This window comes from Electrophorus electricus, chromosome 4 (genome assembly GCF_041902795.1).
Source record: "Electrophorus electricus isolate QZ-2024a chromosome 4, ASM4190279v1, whole genome shotgun sequence".
Lineage (NCBI taxonomy): Eukaryota > Metazoa > Chordata > Actinopteri > Gymnotiformes > Gymnotidae > Electrophorus > Electrophorus electricus.
In genome coordinates, this window is record NC_137500.1 from 27,024,309 (window position 1) to 27,033,120 (window position 8,812).

At 43.5% G+C, this 8,812-nt stretch overlaps 1 long non-coding RNA gene across 1 annotated transcript; it reads right to left on the reverse strand.

The window, feature by feature from the left end:
- Positions 1–8,030: 8,030 nt before the first annotated feature.
- On the reverse strand, positions 8,031–8,594 carry LOC145657369 (uncharacterized). The gene is made up of 3 exons (XR_014122991.1): positions 8,498–8,594; positions 8,358–8,396; positions 8,031–8,258 (listed from the first exon to the last, which is right to left on the reverse strand). It is a non-coding gene; the product is annotated as an uncharacterized LOC145657369 (long non-coding RNA).
- Positions 8,595–8,812: the final 218 nt, after the last annotated feature.

Sequence of the window (8,812 nt, forward strand, 5' to 3'; positions counted from 1 at the left end):
GCTCATACCACAGCTCATACCACAGCTCACACTACAGCTCATACCACAGCTCATACCACAGCTCACACTACAGCTCATACCACGGCTCATACTACGGCTCATACCACAGCTCATACTACAGCTCACACTACAGCTCATACCACAGCTCATACTACAGCTCACACCACAGCTCATACCACAGCTCATACTACAGCTCATACCACAGCTCATACCACAGCTCATAATACAGCTCACACTACAGCTCATACCACAGCTCACACTACAGCTCACACTACAGCTCATACCACAGCTCATACCACAGCTCATACTACAGCTCACACTACAGCGCATACCATAGCTCATACCACAGCTCACACTACAGCTCACACCACAGCTCATACGACAGCTCACACTACAGCTCACACTACAGCTCACACCACAGCTCATACTACAGCTCACACCACAGCTCATACCACAGCTCATACCACAGCTCATATTACAGCTCACACTACAGCTCACACCACAGCTCACACTACAGCTCATACTACAGCTCACACTACAGCTCACACTACAGCTCACACCACAGCTCATACCACAGCTCACACCACAGCTCATAACACAGCTCATACCACATCTCATACTACAGCTCACACTACAGCTCATACCACAGCTCATACCACAGCTCACACTACAGCTCATACCACAGCTCATACCACAGCTCACACCACAGCTCATACCACAGCTCATACCACAGCTCACACTACAGCTCATACCACAGCTCACACCACAGCTCACACCACAGCTCACACTACAGCTCATACCACAGCTCACACTACAGCTCATAGCACAGCTCATACTACAGCTCACACCACAGCTCATACCACAGCTCATACCACAGCTCATACCACAGCTCATATTACAGCTCACACTACAGCTCATACCACAGCTCACACTACAGCTCATACTACAGCTCACACTACAGCTCACACTACAGCTCACACCACAGCTCATACCACAGCTCACACCACAGCTCATACCACAGCTCATACCACAGCTCATACCACAGCTCACACTACAGCTCATACCACAGCTCATACCACAGCTCACACTACATCTCATACCACAGCTCATACCACAGCTCACACCACAGCTCATACTACAGCTCACACTACAGCTCATACTACAGCTCATACTACAGCTCACACTACAGCTCATACCACAGCTCACACTACAGCTCACACCACAGCTCATACCACAGCTCACTACAGCTCACACCACAGCTCATACCACAACTCATACCACAGCTCATACCACAGCTCATACCACAGCTCACACTACAGCTCATACCACAGCTCATACCACAGCTCACACTACAGCTCATACCACAGCTCATACTACAGCTCACACTACAGCTCATACCACAGCTCATACTACAGCTCATACCACAGCTCATACTACAGCTCATACCACAGCTCATATTACAGCTCACACTACAGCTCATACCACAGCTCACACTACAGCTCATACCACAGCTCACTACAGTTCACACCACAGCTCATACCACAACTCATACCACAGCTCATACCACAGCTCACACCACAGCTCACACTACAGCTCATACCACAGCTCATACCACAGCTCACACTACAGCTCACACTACAGCTCATACCACAGCTCATACTACAGCTCATACCACAGCTCACACTACAGCTCATACCACAGCTCATACCACAGCTCATACCACAGCTCATACTACAGCTCATACCACAGCTCATACTACAGCTCACACTACAGCTCATACCACAGCTCATACCACAGCTCACACCACAGCTCATACCACAGCTCATACTACAGCTCATACCACAGCTCATACCACAGCTCATACCACAGCTCATAATACAGCTCACACTACAGCTCATACCACAGCTCACACTACAGCTCACACTACAGCTCATACCACAGCTCATACCACAGCTCATACTACAGCTCACACTACAGCTCATACCATAGCTCATACTACAGCTCACACTACAGCTCACACCACAGCTCATACCACAGCTCACACTACAGCTCACACTACAGCTCACACTACAGCTCATACCACAGCTCACATTACAGCTCACACTACAGCTCACACTACAGTTCACACTGCTACAGCTCACACCACAGCTCATACTACAGCTCACACTACAGCTCATACTAGAGCTCATACCACAGCTCACACTACAGCTCATACCACAGCTCATACTACAGCTCACACTACAGCTCACACCACAGCTCATTCCACATCTCATACTACAGCTCATACCACAGCTCATACCACAGCTCATACCACAGCTCATACTACAGCTCATACCACAGCTCATACCACAGCTCATACTACAGCTCATACCACAGCTTCGGCTGTGTGGAGATTTCCTCTGCTACCAAAACTGTTATGCACAAGTTCTGCAGCTATGCAGTTAGTATGTATGATATGCTATTTACCTAGAATGTGAACTGGTATTGGTTAGCGTTGGAAGAGTCTATTTAATAATAGATCATATCTATCAACCCACAGAAAAAAATGTTTCATTTTTTAAAAAGAGTAGCTTGCAGGTTAAAAGTCTAAAATAATCATAATCATACTATATAAATTGGCACATTTATTTCACTGGAAAAAAAACCACCATGCTTGTCCAAGTCAGTGACACAGTAAATGCAAAAGTGCATGACACCAAGACCAGTTAATACTGAAACCAAGAACAGAATCCAATACTAGTTTCTGGCTTGGTATCCACAGAGTGCATTGAGGCTTCTCAAAGTGTGATCCTTGGAAAACATCATCATTTGTGATGTTTTTGAAAGAGAAGAACGCCTCGATACTTCTGCTGCATAGTTCTTTTTAACCTGCCTTTAATGTGATGACTGGCATGTTAAAATTGAATGGGTCTCCTATTTAAAATGTTATTGGCCATATTTTTGAGCAGTACTTTAACAACTCACTAATACAATAGACCTTAGTTTTTTACTTGTACTGTATGTTGCAAATCTGGTACCATAGAAGTGTTTTATATCCCAGTCTATTCTCAGGTTGTAACTGAATGGGTGCTTGAATAAATAACAGGTGGAACTTACAGTATTCAACTTCAGGTGCACCCAAGGCCAAAATAGCAAACAAAACCCAAAACTGACTGAAAACAGCAACTAGCTGAACCGTATAAATACACAATACAATAACAACACTATCCATACTCAACATAAACCCAACCACTATCCCACTCCCAAACCAAATGGCAGTTACACCCCTACACCCAGATCTGTGCACAAGAAATATACATGCAATCAGGTAACTAAAGCTAAAAGGGAACTATCTGAGAGGGAAAATCCAAAAGTAACAACTGAACACAGCAATATGAAAGTAGGCGCAAAGGTTTAGAGTGGATCCTGATGAACCTTCATATAGTCCCAGAAATGACATCAGCAAAAAGACAAGGAAAGTGGGAATAAGACTGGCTTTTATAAGAAGCTAGAATCAGGAATGCTGCAGGTATAAATATAATAGAAAGACACAACAGCATACATTTACAGCGTTTGGCAGACACTCTTATCCAGCAGCTGGAGTCAGGAATAGAGCAGGTGTCTAAAAATAGCAGGCAGACAAACAGTATGCAAAACACTGGCAGACATTCTTAGCCAGAACTGTCTGTTTGATAGTATGTGTGTGTCAAGGACTGACCGGTAACCAGCCACCGATCACAGCACCGATCACATGTCAATCACAGCACTCAGCCACTCCCCTGCTCTCAGTCACCTGTTTATTAGAGCACTTATTCCTTCTTTATTTCACTTCCTATTTAATTCTCACAGGCACCTGAACACAGTGCTTCGAATGAAAAGTCCCAAGAAGCCTGGAGACAGACCAAACCTAATCTTTGTGCCTTCTTACAAAGTTTTTTTCTCTTGCATATTTTGAATAAACATGTTTGTATTTCCACATCCTCTTCTTGCTCCTGTTTCCAAAAATGTCACAGTGTGCTCCTCTGGGAATCAAACCACAACACTGGTTTTGGCTAACACCTTACTCTACCTGGTGTGGCAAGGAAACTACAGGAGCATACTGCATAAACTGTGGCTCACATCTTACTGTAGTGGGATAAGCTTGAGACGCAGGCTACTCTAACATTGAACTGTGGATACAAACAGTATTATGCACATGCTATAGGACATTTTCAGGGAGCTAAAGAAGTTAATATGTTATCTAGAGCAGCTCCACCATCATTGTCAAGTTTGCTGACGACACCGTTGTAATAGGCCTGATCTCGGACAACGATGAGAGGGCCTACCTGGAAGAGATTAAACAACTGGAAAACTGGTGCCAGGAAAATAATCTTCTCCTAAACGTCAGTAAGACAAAGGAGCTGATCGTGGATTGCAGCAAGAAGCAGGAGCAGCACTACCAACCTGTGAGGATAAGTGGAACCACGGTGGAGAGAGTAGATAGTTTCAGGTACCTTGGTGTTCACATCTCGCAGGACCTGTCCTGGTCCCGCCATACCAACTCCCTGGCAAAGAAGGCTCGTCAGCGTCTTTACCACCTTAGACGCCTAAGAGACATCAGACTGCCCTCCAAGGTACTGTGGAACGTCTACACCTGCACTATCAAGAGCATCCTCACGGGGAACATCACAGTCTGGTTTGGGAACAGCACCAAGCAGGACAGACAAGCACTCCAAAGGGTGGTGCGTTCAACAGAGCTCATCACTCATACGGAACTTCCTGACCTGCAGACCATCTACTACAAGCTGTGCCAGACCAAGGCCAGGAGGATTGTGAAGGACCCCACCCATCCCAACAATAGGCTCTTCTCTCTGTTGAGGTCAGGGAAGCGCTTTCACTCCCCGAAGACCAAGAAAGAGAGACTGAAGAGGAGCTTCTTCCCACAGGCCATTCGGACCCTGAATCAGGGAAACTGATAAACTGTGGGGACCACCACCACCATATAACATATAACTGTATATAATATGTTCAATTACAAGATGGAACTGTACATTGTGTACATACATATATACATATCCATATATACATTGTACATCCACCATCGTCCCCGTCCCGAAGAATCCTCGACCCTCCGACCTCAATGACTACCGCCCTGTTGCCCTCACATCAGTCGTGATGAAGTGCTTTGAAAAGCTAGTCAGAGACTTCATCACATCTTCACTGCCAGCCTCCATGGACCCACTGCAGTTTGCATACCGCCACAACTGCTCCACTGATGATGCAATTGCACATCTGCTCCACACCACACTGACCCACCTGGACAAAGGGAGGGGTAATTATGTTAAAATGCTGTTTGTCGACTACAGTTCAGCATTTAACACTATCATCCCCTCCCTACTCACTACTAAGTTGGAGGATCTAGGACTGCATACATCGCTGTGCGACTGGATCTCCAACTTCCTAACAGACAGACCACAATCAGTACGGGTGGGCAACTGTGCCTCATCCACCCTCACCCTCAGCACTGGAGCTCCTCAGGGTTGTGTCCTAAGCCCCCTGCTCTACTCACTGTACACCTACGACTGCACAGCCACTTCCAGCTCCACCATCATTGTCAAGTTTGCTGACGACACCGTTGTCATGGGCCTGATCTCAGACAACGATGAGAGGGCCTACCTGGAGGAGATTAAATACCTGGAAAACTGGTGCCAGGAAAATATTCTCCTCTTAACGTCAGTAAGACAAAGGAGCTGATCGTGGATTGCAGCAAGAATCAGGAGCGGCACTACCAACCTGTGAGGATCAGTGGAACCACGGTGGAGAGAGTAGATAGTTTCAGGTACCTTGGTGTTCACATCTCGCAGGACCTGTCCTGGTCCCGCAATACCAACTCCCTGGCAAAGAAGGCTCGTCGGCGTGTTTACCACCTCAGATGCTTAAGAGACTTCAGACTGCCCTCCAAGGTACTGCGGAACTTCTACACCTGCACTATCGAGAGCATCCTCACGGGGAACATCACAGTTTGGTTTGGGAATAGCACCAAGCAGGACAGACAAGCACTCCAAAGGGTAGTGCGTTCAGCAGAGCTCATCACTCACACGGAACTTCCTGACCCGCAGACCATCTACTACAAGCGGTGCCAGACCAAGGCCAGGAGGATTGTGAAGGACCCCACCCATCCCAACAATAGGCTCTTCTCTCTGTTGAGGTCAGGGAAGCGCTTTCGCTCCCTGAAGACCAAGACAGAGAGACTGAAGAGGAGCTTCTTCCCACAGGCCATTCGGGCCCTGAATCAGGGAAACTGATAAACTGTGGGGACCACCACCACCATGTAACATAACTGTATATATATTCAATTACCACCATGTAACATTAAAAACTGTAAATATGTCATTTTACAAAATGGATCTGTACATTGTGTACATACATATATACACAACCATATACATTGTACATTGTGTATATAAACATAATATACATATATTGTACATACATTTTTAATATAATTTTGTACATATATAGAATAATATATTTCTCTATGCACCCTGTTTTCTTTTTTCTCAGTTTGGACAGAGCACTCTCAACCATTTCACTGCGAGTTATACTGTGTATGACTATGTATGTGACAAATAAACCAAACTTGAAACTTGAAACTTGAAAGAAACAGAAAGATTGACTCTTTAGGATGGCTGCATTCAGACCATATACACCATCAGGTAACACGCCTGTGCTGACCCCGTCTCATGGATATCTTCAGGCTGTATGCACCATCAGCAACACGCCTGTGCTGACCCCATCTCCATGACTACCTTCACACTGTATGCACCATCAGCAACATGTCTGTGCTGACCGCATCTCCATGGCTACCTTCAGACTGTATGCACCATCAGCAGCACCTATGGCAGGCACCATAAGGGGCCTTCTCAGAGGGGCATCCTCACGGACATGATGCCTTTTTCGCACGCGACCTGTTTGGCTCCTTCATTCTGGAGGCAGCTGAGCTGGTTTAAGTGGAGGACAAGCGTAGACTGTCCTCGTGTGTCAGACGCCTGGAGTTAATGTTTTTGCCATTATTGGTTAAACAGCAAGCCTGGGTGTGGTCAGCTTCAGGAGTCAACCCTGTTAATCTGTGTGTACTTGTAGAACACAAAATCCTGTCAAAGCCTCCTTACATGCCTCTGTGTCTTGTCTGAATTAGACGCAGGCTACATTTCAGATGGTGAAGGCAAACTTAACATTCTTAAGAAGTCCTCTTCCATGCCAAATAATAAGTAAGTATGTAGTAAGGTTCTTGTCAGGCAGAAGAACAATGTAATGGATGGTAATTGAATGACTGAAGATAGTAGAAGAGAAAAACGGAATAATACCTGTTCATATTCAGGAATTATAAATTAAATGAGCTTTGGGGAAATAAACATTTAATTCCAGTTAATACTAGAAACCATTTTAATTTGTTTTTGTTATATGAAGTGTGCACTGTAAACTCCTTAATGCATTACATTAACAAGATCCCTCCTTTCCATTTTCTGAATAAATACATTTATTCATAATTGAAACATTGACCAAGTTAATAACATATTGAAACAACAGTGTAAAGCAAGAATCATGAAAAATATAAAAATAGATGTATGAATCATAACATATCAGATGTGTTCTTTAAAAATGCTTAATTATATAATAAAATAAAATAATTAAATAATCCAATAATTTATGTATAAATTGTTTCTTTCCATAAATAAACAAGAATAATAAATTATAAATATTAAAATTACATTCATTTAACTTTAAGCTTTGAATATTGTATCTGGGCACATCTTTTAATGCCATTTAGGAATTTGTGAAGATCAACCTTGTCATTTGAAGTGGGGGCCGTGCACTGAATTTTCTGTGAACAATACATTAATACATTAAACAGAGCAAAATGTTGCTAAATGAGAAAATCAAGAAATGTAGACACTGTTTAAAACTGCTGAAAGAGTTTGTGTTTACTTACAGTAGAGAGTAAACACATGCAAAGATAATATCCTTTCCCTAGCATGCTGGAGGCATAAACTTTGCTTGTTAAACTTGGGAAGTTTAAATTGTTTTGTTTTGGAGTTTTTTGGGGCTCTGTAGTGTTAATGTTCACATCCCAAATATTTTGGGATGATAACTGTTTAAATATGGAAGAATTATTTAGCATGATTCCTCACCGTGGTGTAGGCTGCCAGTCTCCTTGGCAGAAGCCATTCTTCCTTCAGTCCAAGGTCTTTTGCTTTAATTTTCTCCAGAATTTTCCCTGCTTTGCAAAAATCTTCTTTCTAGAACAGAACACCATGTAAGAGTTGATCATGAAAAAGATTATTTACTATGTAGGTGAATTTCATTTCTGTTAGACTAAAACCTTTACTGTAACTTACAGTGCAGTGATTAGTTGACATTGCATTTTGGACAAAGATCTGAGGAAATATAAGTTCAAAAGTTTAGAATAATGATTTCATCCTGTATTATTGGGGTTATTTTTGTAATTTAGCCTTTCAGTGCCTAAAAATGGGCTTACCTTCTGTAATAGTTTGTTGTCTTTAAGGTGCCACACGCTTTGTATAATTTCTTGTAAAATGAATTGCTGCTCAAGTTTAAGGTCACCCTGCAGAAATGTATCTGAGGTTTCTGCAGTAACCACAATGACAGTTACAAGAAAAAGAAGGAGAGTCTTCATGGTTTATTTGGCCTCAAGTTAGCAAGTTAGCAGGTCTTCAGAGTCTTCGGCACTGTGCATTGATCCTCACTGCTACTCTCTTCTTATAGTCTTCACAAAGGATATGACTTACATGTCTGACCTGGGAGTCCCTCACTGTATCTTGATTAAGATGTC